Source organism: Pleurodeles waltl, chromosome 3_1, assembly GCF_031143425.1.
Source record: "Pleurodeles waltl isolate 20211129_DDA chromosome 3_1, aPleWal1.hap1.20221129, whole genome shotgun sequence".
In the NCBI taxonomy this organism is placed as follows: Eukaryota; Metazoa; Chordata; class Amphibia; order Caudata; family Salamandridae; genus Pleurodeles; species Pleurodeles waltl.
The window spans coordinates 942,033,048-942,056,624 of record NC_090440.1 but is presented as its reverse complement, the minus strand read 5'-3'; the positions used below and the strand labels follow the sequence as shown (position 1 = coordinate 942,056,624).

The 23,577-nt window shown below is 45.0% G+C and overlaps 1 protein-coding gene across 2 annotated transcripts in view; it reads right to left on the bottom strand.

The window, feature by feature from the left end:
* The window catches only part of RRAGC (Ras related GTP binding C), a 118,791-nt gene that overhangs the window by 79,231 nt on the left and 15,983 nt on the right, over positions 1-23,577 (bottom strand). For both annotated transcript variants that reach the window (XM_069223965.1, XM_069223967.1), the window contains exon 3: positions 21,038-21,105. The gene's annotated coding sequence lies outside the window, so the exon portion shown is untranslated. The remainder of the gene's footprint in view (positions 1-21,037; positions 21,106-23,577) is intronic.

The following is a 23,577-nucleotide window of genomic DNA, read 5'->3' as shown; positions in this document are numbered from 1 at the left end:
CTTCCCAACTCTTAATTTCCTTCAGGAAATCCCATAAACCAGTATCTTCCCCTACCTTAGCTCGTTGGGTCAAATGGGTGATGTCCCTAGTGGGCATCGATACCTCCAAATTTGGTGCCCATTCTGCTAGAGGGGCCATGGCGTCAAAAACCTTTTGGGCTGGTTCACGCATGGAAGATATTCTAAGATCAGCAGATTGGTCAAATGATTCTACCTTTTGCACTTTTTATTGTAAACCTGTTAGTACAGCAACTTCTGTAGTAGTTAACATGCTTTAAACAAGCACAATAGGAGCTTCCGGTCTTGTCATAAAATGTAGATTTTCCAAGTATTTTATGATGGAAAGTCTTAATTTTATTAAAGACACGGAGGCGAGTATTATCCCACCGCTTTTTGCACTAACGTTGTTCTTTCCCACCCCATCTAGTTACTACCAACGCTCCAACATCCGCTTCAACCTAATTCAACGGAGGCCGATTCTCCTCGCAGTATCCATCCACCGCAATTTCCATTGAACTCGGACTTCTGCATCCATCATCCTGTTAAGCCATCCTATTCTCCTAACCTGGACAGAATTCAAGACTTTTTTTGCTCTAATCCTGGCAATATGTTTAATTTGTTGTATTGTACCTTTATTCAAATCCTTTTCTTGACTGTCTCGCAACTGAAAAGAGGGCTGCCTGCAGTCAGGATTGGTATATCTTGCATGATATAGTGCACTGATTGGTTAACGTTATTTCTCTTAACTCCCATTGGCTGCGGGTTCGCAAGCCCTGGGATTGGTCTGTTTCTCTTGGCTGCTATTAAAATAAAGCAGGAAAAGAAAGCATAATACTCGCCTCCGTATCTTTAATAAAATTAAGACTTTCCATCATAAAATACTTGGAAAATCTACATTTTACGTGTCTCTGGGCAATCACTCTGAACAACCAGAGTGATACATAAATAAAAATTCTAAAACAGACTCAGAGGAGAGGTTTACGGACTAACTTTATAATACCAGCTGCTGCTCATGCTACGGTAAAGAAGTTAATAAAGAACTACAAGAGCGTGGTATGAATGAATGAATGTTTATTTTATTAGTTAATTAAAACCATAAAAATATTCCTTCAACATAAAATTAAGCACAACAATATTGGTGCGATAAAACATTGATAGTGCAATAAAATTGTGAAATTAGAATAATTTAATACATTCTACAGGTTTGCCCCCACTTAACTCCAATTACTAGTACAGGACTTAATTACAGGGTTGAGTGAATGCGCAACTACATAACTTAAGAGCCCTTCCTCTTTTCGACCTGTTTGTTCATAGTAGGTGGGTTTCATACTTCGTGGTGGAGTGCTTTTTTTTTTACCACTGGCGTAATTCCTATCTGCTAGCTTATTTTGGCACAGGAAATTTCAGAGATAAAAGTTTGCCGAAATTGGACGAGCCTAACATTCAGTATGGTATTTCTTGGATTAAATGCTTCAATTAAAGCTTGTCTGCATGATCTGTCCCTTAATTCGTTTAATTCTTTTTTCAATATCTGTCTTTTTTCAGCGACCAAAGCTGAACAAATGCAGACCACGTGCACTAGGTTTTCTACTGCCAGATGACATAGGCGGCATTCATGGATGTCTACTAGCGACCCCTTCTTCCATTTCGGCATGAGGTCTAACGTTGGCACTTCGCTCAGCCTTAGCTTTAGAAAGCGTTATTTGATTTTCAGTGAATAGGGGGCAGCCAAAAGTGGTGATTCGTTGGGAGCTTTATATGAATTGAGAATCAACCAGCCGTGCGTCCTTTTAGCCAGAACTTACCTGTCTTCTAGCCAGCTGTATAATTTGCTTGATTTATTCACCGCTTTGTTAAAAGCCGAGGTAGGAAGCGACTGATCTCATACATCGCCTAGGTTCCGAAGGGTTAGGCTTTATTCCAGATGCTTTTTGTAGTTGCTATTACCTCTTTCTAAGTTAATTTCCTGCCAAACTAGATTAGCCAGTGTCCCCTTTGGGGCACGGCACAATTTGTAGCAACATTTAATATATGCCGCGGGTCGAGCCAGTGTCTGTTTTTTTAAAGGACCATAATTCCTTTTTAAGCAGTTTCCTTTGCTCTCACAGGGCGGACAGTAATAATATATTTTCTGGGAATTTGCGCAGTTGCCTTAGTAGTCTGCCTACTCCAGCTTTCCTCATATGAACTGGCTGCGGTATGTGTGAACAATTTCGATAATTCAATTGCGCTTCCTTTCTTACATTCGCCGAGGGGCCTAGGTTTGTAAGGTAAATGACGAAGTTCTCCAAGGCCGTTGTCAAATTTTCTGGGTCCATAGCCATGGATTCTAGCCTCGTCAGAGCGTCTTATGCTTGACTTTCAATCGTATTGGATGACCAATTCAGTCATTTTAGGTTTTCAGTGCCGATCAACCCGTTCAGAAAAACCGCTTCCTCTGGCTTATGTGGTAAAGATCGCATCCTGATTGTCTGCGGCTTATGGTCACTTTCCACACGGTCCATGATTCTAAAGTCACTCACTAGTGTATACAGTGCAGGATTTACCAGTGGGTAGTCTAGGTAAGAAACCGTATTCCCGGAGGATCTTCTCCATGCTGGTGGGATGTCAGCTGGATTCCGACCATTTAGCACGAAGAGGCCTACAGACTCACAGGTGCTTATAAACTTCTCCCCAAACTTATCTTTCCTACTCTTTACTGGGAGAGTTCGGCCTGGCACCGTTGCTACTGTTTGAATATGATCTTCACAGTGGGTTATGGAATAGATAAAGATTAAAAATCACCTGAAATTAACCAATATGCCGTGTGTACTATACTTTTTGTAATTACCAGGGGCCAGATGTAGCAACCCTTTTGCGAGTCGCAAACGGCGAAAATCGCCGTTTGCGACTCGCAAACGTGGGTTTGCAATGCACAAATGCATATTGCGAGTCGTTACCGACTCGCAAAATGCATTTGCGACTCGCAAATAGGAAGGGGTGTTCCCTTCCTATTTGCGAGTCGGAGTGGTATGCAACTCCATTTGCGACCGCGTACGCGGTCGCAAATGGAGTCGCAGTTACCATCCATTTGAAGTGGATGGTAACCCACTCGCAAACGGGAAGGGGTCCCCATGGGACCCCTTCCCCTTTGTGAATGGACCCCATATTATTTTTTCAGGGCAGGGAGTGGTCCAAGGGACCACTCCCTGCCCTGAAAAATCCGAAACTAAAGGTTTCGGATTTTTTTGAAATGCAGCTCGTTTTCCTGTGAGGAAAACGGGCTGCACTTCAAAAAAAAAAAAATGCTTTATTTAAAAGGCAGGTCGCTAACATGGAGGCCTGCTGACGTCAGCAGGCCTCCATGTTAGCGAGTGCCTATACTCGCAATGGGGCCGCAATTTGCGACCCACCTCATAAATATTCATGAGGTGGGACATTGCGACCCCATTGCGAGTTGCAGTCGGTGTCTCAGACACCGTACTGTATAGCAATTTGCGACTTGCAAATTGCGAGTCGCAGGGACTCGCAATTTGCAAGTCGCAAATTGCTTTTTTTGTACATCTGGCCCCAGATCCTTTAGTAAATTGTTAACTTCAACTGATTTATTTTTTGGATTGATATATATATATTGACTACGATCAATGGTTCCTGCATATTCTTTCCCCAGCCGTCAAGCCTAACTAGTTAAAATGGTAGGTCTTCCTCCTTAAGCTCTGTAATCTTGGCGAGAATGCTTGTGCTAATATAAATTGCTAGGCCTCCCTTTACCCTGCTGGATCTGCTAGTTTTCGTAGCTGGTCTAAAAAAATCCGTAATTCCTGTTAATGGTATTGATTCCTTAGCCCAGGATTCCTGTAGGAGTATGATGTCCAATGAGCTGAAGAATTGGATTATTGCTGGGTCCCCCAGCTTTGCCAATAGGCCACCTATATTCCACGAGCAGATGTTTAATACCCCTTAGGTTGGTTGTTCCTTAGCTATTCAGCTTTTCCCAACCGCTCCTGTCGATAATGCCAGCAGTAACCATTTCCAATCAGGCTGAGATTTCTGACTTGATACTAGTCTCTTTTTCCCTTCTTCCTTCCATATTTGAACTCTCAACTGGACTGCTCTCCTTTTGTTAATCATTTCTTCAGTGGCTATACTGGGGTTGATGACAGCGTGTGCTCCACGCAGGACTGACCATGCGCCCTTGGGAATTTCAGAATGTTGTGGGTGTAATAGCAGGGACGGATATCTCTCACCTTAATAAATGGCCACCTCAATATCCCAGGCTCTCAAAAGGTCCTTCCTTTCCATGATTTGTTTGGGGAGATCCGGCGCAGAAAAGATAACGAGCGTTGGGCCAGTGAGCTGGTTCCCTCTTGCTTGAATGAATTTTATAGCAGCAATGTCATCCGTAGACACATGTTGGAGATCTCAAAGTGCTTTTATAAGTTTTAAAATAGTGGAGCAGTTGAGAACATCCGTGGGGGATCTTGAGATAAATTCCGGGATCCAAAGCAGCTGATTCAGTTCATGGCTACTCATGTAGGCCAGCTTTGCTCCGTGTGCCAGTTTTGTTCCATATAGCTGGATTCGCTCTTTCTATTACATTGCTCATTTCTCTTGCTGCCTACGTTGACCTGTCTTGGTGGGCTAGGGTCTCCTGGCATATTAATATTTGGCCTTGCGCTTTGCTGACCCCTTGAGGGGCTTGCTCTTTCATCCATGTGGTCGCTAACAACTGTGGGCAAGCGATGCCCTGGGTGGGACCTTGTTGACGAAATAACAACTACTGGGTCGAGGGCGTTCTTTACTTCTGCATTCGAGTTAACACTTGAATTGACATATGCAGTAGTATCCATGTTTTGCCTTCCACTTAAGACCGTGCCCTCCTTACTTGATTCTATAGGGGTAATTTCAGTGGCCTTTACAGTGCCGATTTCCTTCCCTTTCTTGCACGTTTCCATTCTCTTTTTGTTAAGATCTGGGTTGTGGGGTTCTCAGAGTTCCTGGGATTATTGGCAGCTAGTAAGAGTGCTGGTACCTCAGAGGGTTCCATACTAAGTCTTGCTGTAGTATTACTTCCTGCCAGGTCCCTTTTATCCGCTATGGATGGGGATAAAGCCACTTGAGAGAAGTGAGGCCTATCCTCTGATTTCTGCACGGGGGCAGATGTTAACATAGTAGCAAGAGAGTTAACATATGTGCATTCCTCATTTCGGGCAGTACGAACTTCTTTTAATATTCCTTCCAGAATTAGCAGCAGTTGGGATAATTTATCTACCACCTCTTTACAAGAGCAGATGGTAAAATCATTGGTTTGTTTAGCTTGGACCCTTGTTATCAAGGCATTTAGTTCTTCCAACTTGCCGTCTATTCCGGAGCCAAATACCGCCAGTGTATTTAGCAAATCTACCCGGATGTCCATTTTATTTGAATGAAACTGAAGAGCCATAACTGTTGCTTGCATTGAGTTCAAGATTGCGGCCCACATTTTGTTCACACTGGTTACCGCCGATGATTGTGAGTTGGCCTTATAGTCCCCTCTTGGTACTCCTTCGATTGTATTTGCTTTAGGAAACTCATTATGTGAGGCTTTTGCTTGCTCTTTCCCTACCATTCTATTTTGAGCGTCCAATTTTATTTCCCAAGGCTCCTGCTCATTGCTTTCAAATCCATACATCGGGAAGGAATAGAGCTTGGGGGTGGGGCACATTGGGCCGTCTTGCTGGGAGACTTGTTCTAGTGTTTCCACAGTTGCTACCACCTCTGAGTCCAGAATGGATAGGTTACCCGGGCTGGACGTCTAGTGGTGATTGGCGAGATCTGATCGAGTGTTCCTCAGAGTTTTTACTTGTTTGGCGGCATGGGGGCTCCAGTTGCGGGATTTGGGACTACTGGGCCTACGAGCGAAACAACTCCTGTCAGAGTCTACATCCCCATAATAGCTACTTTTTGTGAATGGAGAAGAGGGGGTGGAAGATTCTCCCTGGCATTCTTTCCAGGGCTTCCTTGAGTTTGCTGGGCTTGAACAAATGATATGCCGCTTCCTGAGTTTTTTTGGATTGTTGCCTGTGGGTTACTCTTACTTTCACAATAGACGCTTGCAACAGAAAAGTAGTCAGTTATTTTGCGGTGATTGCAGAGATTGAGTGGGACAACGTGGTTTGGTCCCCCCTCCTGGAAGGTCCCATTTTTCCAATTATCTCATTCTCCCCAGCTCATTTTTTCCATGCTAATATTTTGCTCAGCCGGGCTCCTGCCTGTTTTGCTGGTTGAGACCTGCCCCCTGCACGGACTGAAGCAGTCTAAATCACTGCTCACTTTCCTTTTTGCAGTTGCTTCATCCCAAACCTGTTCTGTTTTCCGTTTCGTCTTGGTTTGGTCGGTGGCGTTGTTTCGTACTTTGCCTGACCTAATACTCCTTTTCCTGATTGATCAGTCTGTCTGCTGAACGGGAGATTAATCCACTCTGGGGGCCTTCCACTGTGTAGCCTTGGACTGTAGATATGATTATTCTCTAGATCTGCTCCAATATTGTCCAGCTTTATTCCGGAGTACTCTCCAAATGGTGGACTATACACCAGACTGATTATGCGTTTGACTTTGACTATGACTGTCGCGGCACTTCAAGTTCTTATGTCCCTTGAGAGTCAAGACAGGAGTGGAACCAGAGAGCAAGCAGGGCTCGCTAGCCGCACCACAAGCTGCACCTGGACCTCGCTGGGTCACTTCCACAGGGGGCCGCAGCTCACACTTTGCGATGGCCAGCTACGGCTATCACGCTTGGGTAAACCTGACCACTCAAAACCAGTCCAATGCCAGCGCGCTCAGCTCAGCCCAGCCTTGAACCGTACCCGGTGCCGTGCTGTGCCATGAGCTGTGCTGTGGTGTACTGAAGGAGGCACAAGTCCTGGTCCGATCCTAATGCAGATGCTAGTGGCAGCAGAGAGTACAACGGCAGTGATAATGGTATAGGGTGGTGCTGGTAGCTGGGCAAAGTCTGTGTGGAGCCACCCCCTTTTTTGCAGCCCCTCTTTTGGTCTTAGGATCCCCTTTTTTGCACACACCACACCTCCGTACTTCGCAGCTTTCTGTACCTTAGTGCCACGCTCTGTGCTCCGGCTCTGCTCCACTTGTTCTGCTGCTGCTCTGTGCTGCTTGACCCACTCTCTTTCCACTCTAGATCAGCACTTTGTGCCTACTGTGGAAGACCTTTGATCCTTGTCTTCAGCTGCCAAAGTTCTCCATGCTGTTTGTCACCAAGCAGGAGTATATGGACAGTCCGTAAATTTAGCGTTACATCCAGTGTTAATTTCTTTCCAACCGTTATAGGTCAAAGCCAGTGACAACAAAGCTGGCAGAGAGCAGAGATGCTTCTCTTCGTCCGACAACCCTGGCAGCTCCTCGCAAGGGGATGGATAGATAGATAACTCAGTCACCTGCAAGGCTGCCCCTAAGGAGACAAACCGGGCTACCCGCCAGCTCAAGACCCAATTCCTGGGGCAGACGATAACCAGGCATACATGCGGGCGGTGGGCTCACCCCCGCAGGAGAAGCAAAGCGATCGACGGCGCCCGGTGTGTCCTGCAGAAATAACCAATGCTCCTTCCCCTAAGCTCCCTGAGATGAGCACCAGCAGCACATAAGGCGCCTCTGGCGAACAGGAACACCGTACGCGGCCTCAGGGACTGGGACAGTGGCACCCCACTATTTGTCACCCCCCAATGGCCACCCAGTAACTGCCTCAGGCGGGATAACAGGAGGCACATGGAGCTGGCCGCCAGTTCACAGCACCCTGCCACCGCCTCTGCTCAGACGTTCCTGGTGTGCGTAAGGAGGCGTTGTTTAGGAGTGTAATCGATCGTCAAGTCTCTGTTCCTAGGAGGGCATGGTAACCAATCAATACCAGCAAACATCTTTAGGCTTCTGGTACAGAGCTGGCGTTGTAAACAAATTGCTAGCATTTGCACCAATAATTTTAAATTCTCTTAAGGACATGAAGGTGAGGATTAGGCTTCACTACTCAAATACAGCTGCCAATGAAACAAACATATGCAATGCAACAGGTCTTGCATTACGTCCAGTTAGAGCTATTAGCGTTGCAATCTCCTAACCAGACTTTTCTTACCACATTAAATGAAAAAAAATAAAAATGAGTGTGATCCTTCTATGTAAAACACAGCACGATCGCGCTGTGAAATAAAGAGAAAAGGTAGTCCAGAAACCATATGGAAAACGTGGAGCCTCGTATGTTTCCAGTAGTTTACAGGTGCTCTTGAGGAGGGCTAAACACCAGAAAAGCCATGACGTATGCATGCCTTTCACAAATTAAAACAAATGGATTTTAAAAGGCAAGTCCACAAACCAATGAAAGTGCCTGACGTAACATGGGCGTGGTTAAAATCCCCCTAAAGAGACATTAGAAGAGGGACGGAGTGCTTTGCGCATGCCCCTAAAAACAGTAAACACAAACTCGCCTGAAGTCCCAAAGAACTTTGAAATTAACAAAACCAAACTGAATACGGAACAAACTCCATCAAATGTTATCCATCCATGAGCACCAGCTCAACCAGCAACTGAAACGCAAAGTGCCAACTTCAGAGACGAAATGCAAGCATCTTCATTCTGTTTTCTGATTAAAATATAGAAAGGAAAAATAAGGCACCATAATCTCAGTTTATCATCTTTTAATGCAAGCAGGTGGGATAAACAATTAAATAGACCAATACGTATCAGAAAAATGTCATAATAAAACAAATGATTGATATGCATGGGTGGGATAATCCTCGCTTTCATGTCTGTAATAGAATTGAAAAGTCATGGTGTGAATACTAGCAAATTGTTTATTCTATGTCAGGACCGGAGGCTCCAATTATGCTAATTTAAAGCTAATTGAGTGAACACCACAGAGGGAATATCACCCACAGGTTTATAGTAAAATTGTTAAAAAGTTGAGTAAGGGGACCAATCGGCCGATTTCATGATATCTTGAATATTAGAGCCTAATTCAAAAGATCTGAATGCCATAGCACCCGAAACTGAATGAGCACCAAACACCTGAACATTAATGCCAGCTTTAACCATTACAGCTTTTAACCATCTTGCAATGGTCGCAGCTGAAACCAGTTTGAATGGCTTGTGCAAGAAAATCAATAATTGCCCTGATATATCATTTCTCAATGCACAAGTACAACCCTCATATGTCTTTAAACATTTGACCACACACAATTTAGCATTAAGAGGAAATGCATGATAGTCAATACACTTTTTGTAATATGAAAAGAAACTCCTTTGGGAGTAAAAACTCTACCTGCAAAATCCAGATCTTTCACATCCAAAGTCTTTCTACATGCAATGAGAAATAACAATATCGGTAGTTTAGCTGGCAATTTCTTTCTGGTCAACTGATCATTACTTGGCCATCATTCAAAGAGATCCAGAACCAAGTGTACATCCCATAAAAAAAGAATATTTTGGTTTGGGAAGATTTGCTATGCAGTATACAGCCAAGGTTTGCTTGCTAAGTCAGACTTGGAAATGCTGCAGGGGTCTATGGACAGGTGGACACTGGGCTGATGAGTGGGTTGACAGTGAGTTTGGCAAAAGGTAATCAATGAGCATGCATGACAATACATTTTGCTGTTATTTTGTTGTTGTGACTTACCCAACTCCACTCCCCCAGGTATTCCTGTCAAGCCCTCAGGATGCAGGATGGCCAAGACCTTCTCCACCCGGGATGTGAGTTGTAAAGGAGGAGGTGGGGGCCCACCACCAGTCTTTTGGACATGCAGCTGGTCCCTGGATGCCATGGAAGGGACCTTCCCCATGAGGTCCATTCCACCTCAGTTAGAGCATGGGGTGGGGCCTACAGCATTGATACCCTTAAGTAGCTTACAGATGATGGGATGCATGCCCACAGGATTATTGTTAACCTGTACATGTCCTGCAGAAATGGCATCACAAAAGTTGTATACCAACCAGTAAGAGAGTCTCTTGCTTACCTTCTGTGACAGAAAGTTCACAATATCAGAGATCTGTGCTGCCACAGGATCCACGTGTCCTTCCAGGCACTAGCTCAGCCAACATCTCTATTCTGAAAAATATCGCCTTCTGGTGGAGGGAGCCCCTGCCTGCGTAATAAATTTTTAAGCCGCATCCAAAATGCTTGGCACACACCACTGTTGCTGGAAAGCCTCCAGGCCATCAGGGCCAGCTGCCCCGTTAAACTAATGAGTGCAGCTCCCCCTGAGGGCCAATGAACTTTCTCTGAGACTAAAGAAGAAGGAGAGGAGGGTTGCATGTCAACTCTAAGAGGACTGGAAACCAAGGTTGCACTTTCTATGCAATCGTGACTACCAACACTTACGCTACCTGTCTCTTGATCTCAGTCACCAATCTAGGGATCATGGAGAAGGGGGGGAGCATAATTCAGGTCCCCTGACCAGTCCTGAGAGAAGGTGTCCCTCGCCTTAGATAGAGGATCTCACCATCCAATTGATGATTCAGGCTGGAGGCAAAAAGGTCTATCTTGCAAGGACCTTACACAATATGGGTCAATCTGAATATCTCCAGTAGGAGTTTCCAGATGCTGTGGTCTACCAGGTATCTGGAGTTTCGGTCCACCACAACATTGAATTATCCCAGAATGTATTTAGCTATTACTGATATTTTGTTGGTCAGGCAATAATTTCAAAAGTCCTTGGCTATCTTTACTAACAGGGACTATATGGTACCCCTCAACTTGTTGATGTAGCGAACTACTGATACATTGTCCATTCTGAGCAGAATGCAATAAGACATCTTCTTGGGGAAGAGGGCCCTGATGGCAAAGGACTCAGCTAGCAATTTCAGACAATTGATGTGTAGATTTGATTCCTGTGGAGACCACCTTCCACCTGTTGAAATATCTTCTCAACGAGCTCCCTAACCCTTATCGGCTGGCGTAGGACATTATAACCACTTCTGGATGGGAACCGAAGATGGTCTTGCCATTCCAAACATCTATGTTAGACCTGTCAGTCCTTGGCATGGTTTCCCCTGTCTTTTTGGCTTCTGACCTCCTGTTTTGATCCTGTGCTGAACTTTGTTTTTTCTGGCTTTAGGACTCTGGGCACTTTACCACTGCTGACCAGTGCTAAAGTGCAAGTGCTCTCTGTCTAAAGTGTATTTCGGAGGGGTTTATTCATGATTGGCATATTTGATTTATTAGTGAGTCCCTAGTAAAGTGCACCAGAGGTGCCCAGGGCCTGTAAATAAAATGCTACTAGTGGGCCTGCAGCATTGATTGTGCAACCTACATGAATAGCCCTGTAAACATATCTCAGACCGGCACCTGCCACTGCAGTCTCTGTGTGAGCTGATGTAAACTGCCATGTCGACCTGGAAAGTGCACCCACTTGCCAGAGCAGACAAACACCTTCCCTTTTTCTACATGTAAGTCAGCCCTAAGGTAAGCCCAAGGCAGGCCCATGGGAAGGGTGAAGTGTATTTAAAAGGTAGGACATATATTGATATGTTTTACATGTCCTGATAGTGAAATATTGCTAAATTTGTTTTTCACTATTGCAAAGCCTATCTCTCCCATAGGATAACATGGGGATTGCCCTGAAATATCTTTTAAGTGCAGTTTCCCATTGGGAGCAGATAAAGATCTGGAGATTGGGGGTCTCTGAATTCACAATTTAAAAATAAATCTGTTGGTGAAGTTGGTTTTTAAATTGTAAGTTTGAAAATGCCACTGTTAGAAAGTAGACATTTCCTTGCTTAACCAACTGTGTCTGTGTCTGGCTGCTGAAAACACATCTGGGCCAGACTGACAGTTGGGCTGTTTGTGAATTCACTCTAGGTATCATATAGAGGGAGCTGAGGTGTGGCCTGCATATTCTGATGGGTCTTCCTGGACTAGAGTGGAGAAAGGAGCTGACAATTTGGCCTGAATAGGGCTGTGCCTGTCCATACACAAAGCAGTTTCCAACCCACTAGAGTGTTTCTGGGGCCAGGACAATGAGAGGCTGTAGGAGGTACTGTCACTCTACCTGTTGCTTTGCTTTACTGACCTGCTGTTTGTTGCTTCTGTCCTGGGACTGAAAAGACTTGACTTTGCTTTCTAAATCCTGATTTCCAAGATTCTCCAAGGGCTTGAACTTGCCTCCTGTTGTGAAGTCTCAGGGACATCAAATACTTCATCTGCCAGTGCCTGGGCGCTACTGCTGAGAGTACTGACCTGCTAAGTGGTGCCATATCCAGTCCCTGAGTCCTTAGAAGTGAAAGCTGGTAACCTGAGTCAAAATCCATGCACTTAGGCTGTTGCGGCAGAAAAATCGATGCAGCGCCTGCACCACTGCTGAAAATCGACAAAGCACCTGTCTTGCAGCAGCAAAATCGATGCATCACGTGTTTTAGCATGGATCCACCATTGCTGTGCGCCTGAATTTTCCATGCATCATCCCTGGGCATCATTTTACTTCATCGATGTTGCTCTGCAACCAGGAATCAACACAGGATTATTTTCCCGTCGTGAGAGAAAAGAAACAGCAAATGACCAGCCGGACGGGAAAAGAATGTACACATCGCCTGTCCAGCGTGAAAATAACCAATGCATTGCTTGCTTTTTTGACATATCACTTCCTTTGCAGACCGCATCATGTTTGTTTTGATGCATCCAAGGTACTATGTGTTATAAGGATACAACCACTGATTTTTCAGGAGTAAGACTCTTTTGAATCTTTAAAAAGTGATAACTTTATTGGTGTATGTTGGATTTTTGTCATTTTGGTCTTGTTTTACTCAGATAAATATTGACTATTTTTCTAAACTGCTGTTGAGTACTTTTATGGTGTTTTCACTGTGTTACTGTGCATGTGTACAAATACTCTACACATTGCCTCTGAGGTAAGCCTGACTGCTTGTGCCAAGTTACCAAGGAGGTGAGCAGGGGTTATCTGAGCTGTGTAGCTCCCATATCCTGACCAGTGTGAAGGTCCCTACTTGGACTGCCAAGTAGAGACTCAATTTCTAACAAACTGTCTCCGAATTGATCACAACTCCCAGGATTTCTATGAATCAAGTGGGACAAAGGATCAATTTGGTCTTGCTGATTACAAATCCTAAGTCTTGCAGCAGGGTAAGAGATCTCTGAATATGTTGCTTGACTTTAACTGTTGGGTCTGAGCCATGACCAGAATGGTGTCTAGGTAAATGATCATGCATATCCCCTTCTCCTTGAGATGGGCTAACACCAGTTTCAGCACCTTGGTGAATATTCCAGCCACCTGTCTTTCCACCTGGATTGGAGAAATAGTCTGTATGGATGAAAAATGGAAATGGTTAGATAGGCATCCTTCTGGTCTAAACCGACGATCCAGTCCCCTTTTCGAAGCAAGTCTGTTGGACACTTTCCATCTTGAAATATCAGAATCCAAGGTAACAATTTAACTCTCGCAGATTTAATACCAATATGTGCTCTCCACCTTGGATTTAAACTAAAATATGTTGCTGCAGAATGATGAGAGTCGCAATAAGCCACTGCACGCTTTTGCAGCAAGTCTTGTATTTCAGCATTTATAAAATTGGACACTTGTAGGGAAAATTGCAGGTGAGGAGGAAATGCCCTTTGTTGAGGTGTTTGATAGAATTCCAGCTTGAAATCCTTAATTGTTTGTAATATCCATGTCAGAAACTGTTGAGGGGGTGCTGGCTAGGCTGGTGCCAGGGAAGACAAAAGAGGCAGAATACTGGGTACAGAGCTTCCCATGATCACACAGAGAGTCAGAGGAGAGAGGGGATCCAAAAGGGAAAGTCTTTTCAAGGGAATAAGAAAAATATGTTTTTACTTTCACAGTGGTCGCACTGGGTAGTTATAGTTAGGACCATTTTCCATAGAAAAAGCATTTTTTGACTTGTCTATATATTTGGCATCTTTTGATCAATCTTCACAAAGGTTTTCATACCAGGTGCCCAGGTGAATGTTATTGCACACAGGGGCCGAGAAAGAGGGAGAGGGGTCAAAAAAGTTGTGTTTCCAATGTTAATTCCCATAGGACATTTGAACACGACTACAGCCCGAAGCACTGGACGGAATTACACCAAATTTGAGAAATTTAAGGAAATCCAAATATGTATATCTCTGGCCGCGATGACTTCGTGAGTAATGACGAGTTCATGCAGGGAAATGCACAGCTCTGACTGGCTGCCAACACTTCAGCCAGGAAGTGTTGGCAGCCATCATGGGACTCAGCTTAAAATTTAAAAAAAAGAAAAGGGGCCATGCTAGGGACACCCTGACCCCTTAGCTCTGGTGCTGGGGTCCCATAGAGACCCAGCCAGGGCAAAAAAGCATTTTTTATGGCACAATTGTGAAACACACAGCAAAAAAATATTTAACAAAAGGTGCAGGTTCCAGTGCTTTTTTTATTTAAGCCCCCTGGGTGGGTCAGTTCCCGTGGGCAAATGAAAAAATAAGGAGGGGATGCACAGGCCCCCCCTCTTGGGCTTTTCAGTGCCCTGGAGACTGCACCTCCCCACGGGTTATTTTTTCATTTAATGCAGACGGGTGCTCGCCCCACCCCCGTAGCCCCAGAGGCCACCACCTCCTCAGGGCTTCCTTTTATTTGAGTGTGGGGAGCTGCACGCCCGCAGACCGGGGGACCACAATCTCCCTGGGACAAACATAAAAAAAGGAGGTGTGTTTAGGACTCCTGCAGCCCCGGGGACCACTAGCTCCCTGGGGCAAACATAAAAAAAAAGAAAAGGGTCTGTTGCAGACCCCTGAAGTCCCGGGGACCACCCTGGGAACTGCCAGCCCCCGGGGCCAGCTCCTGCAATGTCCCGGGCAGACCACTCCCACCAAGCAAAAGCAAACAAAATCCGCTTTCTGCAAGTGAGAGCTGTCAAACAGGGCTTACTTGCAGAAAGCAGAGTTTTCATCTGTCTTCCATGCATAAAAATATATGTGTGGGGAAGACAGATGAAACATTTCTCCCACAAGCAGGGAGCTGTTATTAAAAGCAGTTCCCTGCTTGGAGGAGCAATGCCAGCTCCCCCAAGAAGCAGAGAGCCAGCTAGGACCGTGAGGACCTTGAGGCTTTTCTTTCTTTCTTTCTTTCTTTCTTTCTTTCTTTCTTTCTTTCTTTCTTTCTTTCTTTCTTTCTTTCTTTCTTTCTTTCTCTCTCTCTCTCTCTCTCTCTCTCTCTCTTCTCTCTCTCTCTCTCTCTCTCTCTCTCTCTCTCGCTCTCGCCATCCCATCCCATCCCATAATGGGATGGGAGAGAGAGAGATTGTCATGCAACGGTCTCTCCATGCAATGACTTCAAAGAGTTAGACTAGCAAGATGCTTAGTACGAATGTTATAGTTACCTTTGGATACAGAGCACAACATAGTCACTTCTGGCCTAATGGTTAACGTATTGTGCTGTCACTGAGTAGACTGAAGGTTAAAATCCTAGTATCACTTGACAGTGTGTTTCTTTATTTACTGGTGTTTTGACTGTCAAACCTTCCTAGTGATGTAACATTCACATTTGTTTCCAATCACAAGCGTGGGTTGACTGTCACAGGCATGTCATGGAAGCTTCACAGTAAGGAGTCACCTATGGCTTAAAGTTTAAGGTCACAGACTGTTAGAAATGGGGCCTTTGGTTGGCAGTCAGGTTACCCCCTGTCTAAGCAAGGACACTCACTCTAGTCAGGGTAAAGGAGAATCACCCTCAGTTAACCCCCGCTCACTCCCTTGGTAGCTTGGCACAAGCAGGAAGGCTTAACTTTACAGTCTAGGTGTAAAGTATTTGTACCAACAGACACAGTAACTCAGTGAAAACACTACAAAATTACAACACAGGTTTAGAAAAATAGGTAATATTTATCTAAACAAAACAAGACCAAAACGACAATAATCCAACATACACAAGTCAAGTTATTAACTTTAAAACTCTTAAATCCTCGAGAACACAGTAAAAACACTTTTAGCATTGAAAAGTACCTGGGTAGCGTCAAAATAGCACGCAAGGGCGAGTGTGTGTCGGAAAAGGCTGTCGATGTGTCGATTTCTCAACCGCAAGCTAGACTGTGCGTCTTTCTCCTCCCCCGGTTGGGTCGGTGTGCGTAATGTTTCCTCTCCACAGGAGAGCAATGCGTCAATCCAGGCAAGCGCTTGGGTCCGGGCAGACCTTGCGTTGTTTTTCCGCACCCAGCAAGGTTTACATAGAAAATCCTGCTGCACGGTATCAGCAGAACCGTGCTATCTGGGTTACAACGATATCAGCCTCCGTCAGCGGGTGTTGCGCATCGTTTCTCCAACTGCTTGTGTCGATCTTCCAGCCATGATGCAGGTGGAGTTTCGATTTCTGCTGCGAAGCCGGCGTCGCGTCACTTCTCAGCCACGTCTCAGAAGGTGTGTCAAAATTTTCCCTGTGCGGTGGTCTGTGCGTGGATTTTCAGTCTTGGTCTGCCAGCTTCACCTTCCAAGGCCCCAGGAACTGGATAGGGCACCACTTGGAGTCTCAGCAGAGAGTCCAGGTGCTGGAAGGGGAAGTCTTTGATGGCCCTGAGAATTTAACAACAGAAGGCAAGCTCAGGACAAGCCCTTGGAGATTTCTACACAAGCAGGAATGCACAACAAAGTCCATGCAGCAACTGCAGGATAGGTCCACAAAGCACAGTCACAGGCAGGGCAGCACTTCCCAGCTCTTCAGCTCTTCTCCAGGCAGAGGCTCCTCTTGATTTCCAGAAGTGATCTAATTTACAGGGGTTTGGGTGCCCTTCTTATACCCAGTTCTCCCTTCTAAGTAGGCCTACTTAAAAGGGAAAGTCTCTCTTGTTTGTGAAATCCTGCCTTGCCCAGGTCAGGCCCCAGACACACACCAGGGGGTTGGAGACTGCATTGTGTGAGGGCAGGCACAGCCCTTTCAGGTGTAAGTGACCACTCCTCCCCTCCCTCCCAGCACAGATGGCTCATCAGGATATGAGGGCTACACCCCAGCTCCCTTTGTGTCACTATCTAGAGAGAGGTGCAAACCGCCCAACTGTCAAACTGACCTAGACAGGGAACCCACAAACAGTCAGTCACAGAATGGTTTAAGCATGAAAATGCATACTTTCTAAAAGTGGCATTTTCAAACACACAATCTCAAAACCAACTTCACTAAAATATATATTTTTAAATTGTGAGCTCAGAGTCCCCAAACTCCACATGTCTATCAGCTCCCAAAGGGAATCTACGCTTTAATCATATTTAAAGGCAGCCCCCATGTTAACCTATGAGAGAGATAGGCCTTGCAACAGTGAAAAGCAAATTTAGCTGTATTTCACTGTCAGTACATGTAAAACACATTAGTATATGTCCTACCTTAAAGATACAATGCACCCTGCCCATTGGGCTACCTAGGGCCTACCTTATGGGTGTCTTACATGTAAGAAAAGGGAAGGTTTAGGCCTGGCAAGTAGGTACACTTGCCAAGTTGAATTGGCAGATAAAATCTGCACACAGCAGACATTGCAGTGGCAGGTCTGAGCCATGTTTACAGGGCTACTAATGTGGGTGGCGCAACCAGTGCTGCAGGCCCACTAGTAGCATTTGATTTACAGGCCCTGGGCACCTCTAGTGCACTGTACTAGGGACTTACTAGTAAATCAAATATGCCAATCATGGAAAGCCAATTACATACACATTTGATATAGGAGCATTTGCACTTTAGCACTGGATAGCAGTGGTAAAGTGCCCAGAGTAACAGAAACAGCAAAAACAGAGTCCAGCACACATCAACAACCTAAGAAACAGAGGCTAAAAGTTAGGGGAGACCACGCCAAGGATGCCAAGTTTAACACAGACCTGAAAGTTGAGGGCTCTACTCCAAGTGTGCCCGTGTTCATTTTCCTTCTTTAATTTCTTTTAAACTTCAACAGATAAAGTTCATACTGAAAGGTGATGGCTCTCTTTTTAACTGACAAATACATTTTTCTTTCAATTTATTCAGAAATATCTCATTGTAGGTATATAATTCATCAAAGCCTAAACAACCCTCTATCTTTCTCCTTCTCCCTCTCTTTCAATCTCTTTCTCCCACTCACACACCCACTCAAACCCTTACGCACCCTCTCACAGACCCACTCATACATTCACACACCCACTCACAGAACCAATCAGACCCTCACACACCCACTCACAGAGGCACTGAAACCCTCATGCACCCACTCACAAACCCACATAGACACTGACGCCCCCACTCACGGACCCAACAAGACACGACGAACCCACTCTCACACCCAGAGAGACACTCTTACAGCCACTCCCACACCCAGATACACCCAGTCACACCTATTCTCACTCCCAAAGAGACAGGCCGCGGCCAACTCCTGGCATGCACCGACAAAGGCCTTGCACGGCATGGGGTTGGGTGGCTAGGGGGTTCGCTGGGGCATCTGGCCACAGGCCAGGCCATGTGGCCAACTTCCGCCACACACTTCCAAAGGCTGTGCAAGGTGGTGGTTGGATTAACGTATAGTAATGAAAATGACTTTAAATTTAAAAAAAACATAGAAATTCACTCAAACAGCCAAAAGTTACAGGGACATTACAGTTAGGAAATTCAATTAAAAAAAACAAAGGTTACAGGGAAGTTTTAGTTAAACTCACATTTTAAACATACAAAACTATAGAAATTCACCTGTTTTAGTTAGAGCTATCTCATGTAACTATAACTTGGCTCTAAGACAACTATAACTTGCGCCCTCACCGTGCACTGCTATTTACCCCACAAATTATGACACTCATGACATCTTTGATAACATCATTGATAATATCCATGTAATATGTGCAGTAATATTTTTGACAAAAAAAACTGTGCATGGTGGGGGCGCAAGTTATAGTTACCTTAGTGCATGAGTTATGGTTACTTGAGATAACTCTAAATGGTGAATCTCTATGGTTTTGTACGTTTAAAATGTGAACCTAACTATAACGTCCCTGTAACCTTTGTTTTTTTCAGTGAATTTCTATGTTTTTTTTTAAACATGTGTGTGTATATATATATATATATATATATATATATATATATATATATATATATATACTAGCCAGTAGGTAGTTATAGTTAGGACCTAGTTATCATAGGAAAAGGGTTTTTTGACTTGCCTATAACTTTGGCACCATTTGACGAATCTTCATGAACTTTTCCACAAATAAAAAGTGTCCTATGTGTCTTATTGTGCATTGTAATTTTCAGGGTGATTCGTCAAGCGTGCGTTTCCACTGTTAATTCCCATAGGGATTTTGAACACGACTACAGGCCGGACCGCTGGACGGAATGACACCACATTTGGCAGAAAGTTAGCCCATGGTCCAGAAAGCATGCTTTTTGAGATTTGCTGTAAATCTGTTCATCCCGACACAGTCCTGAGTAACTGAAACTACGACCCTGTGAAAAGGGTGGCTGGCTACTGTGAAGGGGATAGTGAGAGCAGCGACCTGCTGAGGGAGGGTAATCAGAGTGTTACAGATACACAAGACACCTGCTGGAGTAATTCCTATTGCTGGATGCCGAAGGCACTGCCATTTAAATGGCTGCCATACCAGCCATTGAACCATTTATTATTGCATGCCCACCCTTGGCGCAGGCTCTAAAGTATAAGCTGTGGGTGAAGCACCTGGACATATATTGGACATATATTTCACTGCAAAACCGTAAATGCTTCCTGTTCTTTCACCTGTCAGGGGCAGCCATGTATAAATTCCCTTGAACTTTGTTGGAGGAAGGCCCTCTCCACATGCTTGCCACTAGCATTGCTGTGCTCAACCATTGTTGTGCTTATGCCCAACCTTGATTATGAGAGATTCTTGTTGTGGAAAGCTCTGCAAGATCTATAAGAATCCATTGACTCCTATGCACATTTCAAGACGAAAACAAAGTGATTCAAGAACAGATCATAAAAGGGTTTGAATCAGCAAAACTGACTGAACAAACATTACAAGAATATGGGAAGCTATTGCAAGACATTCTCACACTGGGGTGACCCAAGGAACTGTGGAAAGCCACAAACTCGCTTATGGAATCAGTGGTGAATAAGCCCATCAAGTGTGAACCAGTTAACCAAATCACAAAAGGGGAGGCCCAAGGAAGAAGAATGACCAGCACTGAGGGGGGTCGCTTCCTCAACCAAGAGAATGCCCTGCTACTAGTAGGTGGTGTGCTGGGTGTGGAAAGCTTGACAATTTAGCTCTCCCTAAGATTATAAACGTCATCACCCAAGATGCTGTTTACATTTGGCACTGGAAGCGGTGCATACAGGAAATTGGGTCATTCTCAAAGGTAGTTGGTCTTTATGAACTGTGAAAGCATAGCAAACCTTAACTTCCCTTCACAATGTGAGGCATGAACTGGTCACCTCAGAAGGGTATCTTTTGTAAGGGGTTTGGCTAGTGTTGCTAGCTGTTACAAAGAGCTGTCCAAGGCATGAGGTCGCGTTTTTCCATATCATCCCCAAGGGCCGCTACAAGAGTACCCCGGGGCACTCAGGAGAGGTGCTTCTCTCCCCCAGAAGTTCCCCTCGGGTGCAGATGGCCCAGAAGGTGAGCGCAAATGCGGGGAAGCTGAACAAGGACACAGAGCATCTGGAGATGGACACTGGTATAAAGGAGACAGCGCGGCAGCAGAAACAGGAGGAAGAAGACGTGGAGAGAGAGGAGAAGTTGATATCGCCAAACCCACTGAGAGCAGACGAAAAGGTGGAGACAGAGGGACGAAGGATTCCAGCGACAACGGAGACTCCCCAAGAAAGAGCCCCAGAGCCCCAAACCACCACGATTTCTCCAGCCACGTCTCAGGAGGGACGTGGCTTGACTAGGTACGTGGCCAGGGCTGGCATTGGTGGCCCAAGAGAACGGGAAAATGGGGAGGGCAAGACAGTGCACAGAGAGGAGAGGCTACCTAAGGGTGATATCCCATAGCCGCACAAGCATTCTCACAGGGTATTTGTAGGATTGGTCACAACCCTATCACCCTTCTCTCACATGCACAGGACCCTTCTTCCCCCTCCCTAAATAATTAGTCTTAAAATACATATCTTACTCACTTACCTGACCACGAGTCCTCTTTATCTTCTTCCCTTTGATGGAGACCTGGATCATTACCACCTTCTGGAAATCTAAAAGGGGAGAGACCAAGAGGAATGTAAGAAGGATGTTATCCTCACAGCCACCTACATTAACCTGAAAAGAAAAAGAAACTGAGAATAAAATAAACTTTGGTCCTAAAGACATACTCTAAGTCTAATCTTCATTTATCTGGCACATCATCACCCAGGGAGTAGCCCCCTACACCCCTATAAGGGTATTTGGAATTCATGCCATCTTCACTTGGCGAACAATCCGGCAACCTTGCCCTGCCACAGTGCCGCCTGAGCAGGGACTGATATAGCTGGATAAGCCCAAGCGGCATGGAGGACGTAATTCGACAGTTAGCCGAAGGGCAAAGGCACTTACAACTGGTAATGGAGGAGCAAGTGCATACGTCCCAGAAAGAACGGATCAGTTACAAGAACCCCTGAAGTTACAATCAACTCTGATAACCAATAACCAACTGGTACATGAGAACGCTATACAGAAGTTGTCTGAAACTACTGTCAGTTCCAAAGTACATCCCTCTGTCCCGAGTTCAGTGTTACAAAAGTACCAGATGGGGGAAGATCCCAATGGTTTTTTAATTAATTTTGAGAGGGTAGCTTCCTCTGCAGCCCAGCCAAAAGAAAGATGGGGTCAATACATAGCCCCTTTACTAGCAGGGGAACTACAGACAGCATATCAGGCTGTCAATCCAGGGGGAGAGACCCCATATTTAGAAGTTAAGACAGCTATATTGGAAAGACTGGGTTATGATAAAGAACACTATAGAGTGAAGTTTAGGAAAGACAAGTGGGTAACATCTGAAAATCCCAGGGCACTCTTTTACGGGATCCAGGATTTAGCACTCAAATAGCTACAACCCTATGAGTCCTCCAAGGAAGAGCTATTTGACAAAGAGCTTTTGGAACAGTTCCTTGAGGCTCTCCCCCTAAACATGCGTGTCTGGATATGACAGGACAAAGAAATAATGACCCAAAAAGCAATAGACTTAGCTTGTGTGTTGCATCACTGTTATGAACAAAAACCAGGGGCTCCTGGGGGCTCAGCCAGTAGTCATGGAGGAGGAAAAGCCCTTGTTAGGTTACACATCCCACTGCAAGGGAATCCCGGAGGTCCTAGATGGGAACATCCTAGTCGAAAGGACATACAGCACACCCCTCAGTGTCTCCAGTACGGGGATTGGGGATATATTGCACTGCACTGTCCTCAAAAACAACCAACCCATGGACGTAGGGGTATTCCTAACCACTACCAAACCGCCAGGTTATCTGATTGAGCTTTTGTTGAACAATAGGCGGGTGATGGCTCTTGTAGACTCAGGCTGTAGACATTCTGTGGTGAATGCGGCCTACGTGCGACCCCATCTGTGGAGGGAGAATGAAAAAGCCACCATTAACTGTGTACATGGGGAGATAAGAACATATCCGGTGGCGTTGGTAGACCTAGAATGGAGGGGATGAAAGGAGCGATTAAGAGTGGGGGAAATACCCCAGCTCATGGAAGACCTAGTGGTCGGGACTGACTAACAAGAGTTTGCTTCCTTAGTAGAAAAGGCATCTAATATACAACCCCCTTATACACAGCCTATAGAGAGACCTCTGTCCGATCAGTTAGATAGCAGCAAGTGGGGACCTTTTGAAATAGACACAACAAAGACTTGGGGAAATGTATCTGATAAAACCCCTGCTAACCTGTGATCCTTCTCCTCCTCATAACCAGCCTTGGAAGAAAACCACTGCAATTTCCAGCTATCTCAGAGGAAAGACCCCACGTTGAGACGTGCCTGGGCCCAAGTAGTCCGAGACCCATCTGATCAGGTATGAGTGTTATTTTGAGAGACACATAGGCTTTTATATAGAAACATAAAACCCTCGAAGGGTATAAGAAACAACTAATAGTACCATACCACATGTCCTCCAGTTAGCTCATGAGAAAACAGGAGGAGGACATTATGGTAGACAGAAGACCTAGAAATACCTGTTGTCCTGCTTTTATTGGCCCAGTGTCTATTCAGACATCCAATAACATTGTGCTTCGTGCACACGTTGCTTACTATCTACTCCCCATAATCTACCGGAGCTCAACAACAGCCCCACCCAATCATAGAAGTACCTTTTTCACGAGTAGGCATGGATCTGGTAGGCCCTTTAGTAACCTCCAGTAAAGGGTACCAGTATATCCTAGTCTTAGTTGATAATGCAACACGATATCCAGAAGCAGTTCCCCTGAAAAGCATGACCACCAAAACTATAGCTTAGACATAGTTGAGTTTTTTTCTAGGGTGGGGTTCCCTAAAGAACTGTTGACCGATCAAGGGATGCCCTTTATGTCTAAACTGATGACCGAAGTCTGTCAATTGCTGGATATTAAACACTTGAGAGACACAAACTGATGGTTTAGTTGAAAGGTATAATCATACCATCAAGTCCCTCCTTAAAAAAACAATTTCCAATGCTGGAAGAGACTGGGAAGGAAATGTCTGTTAGTGCTTTACT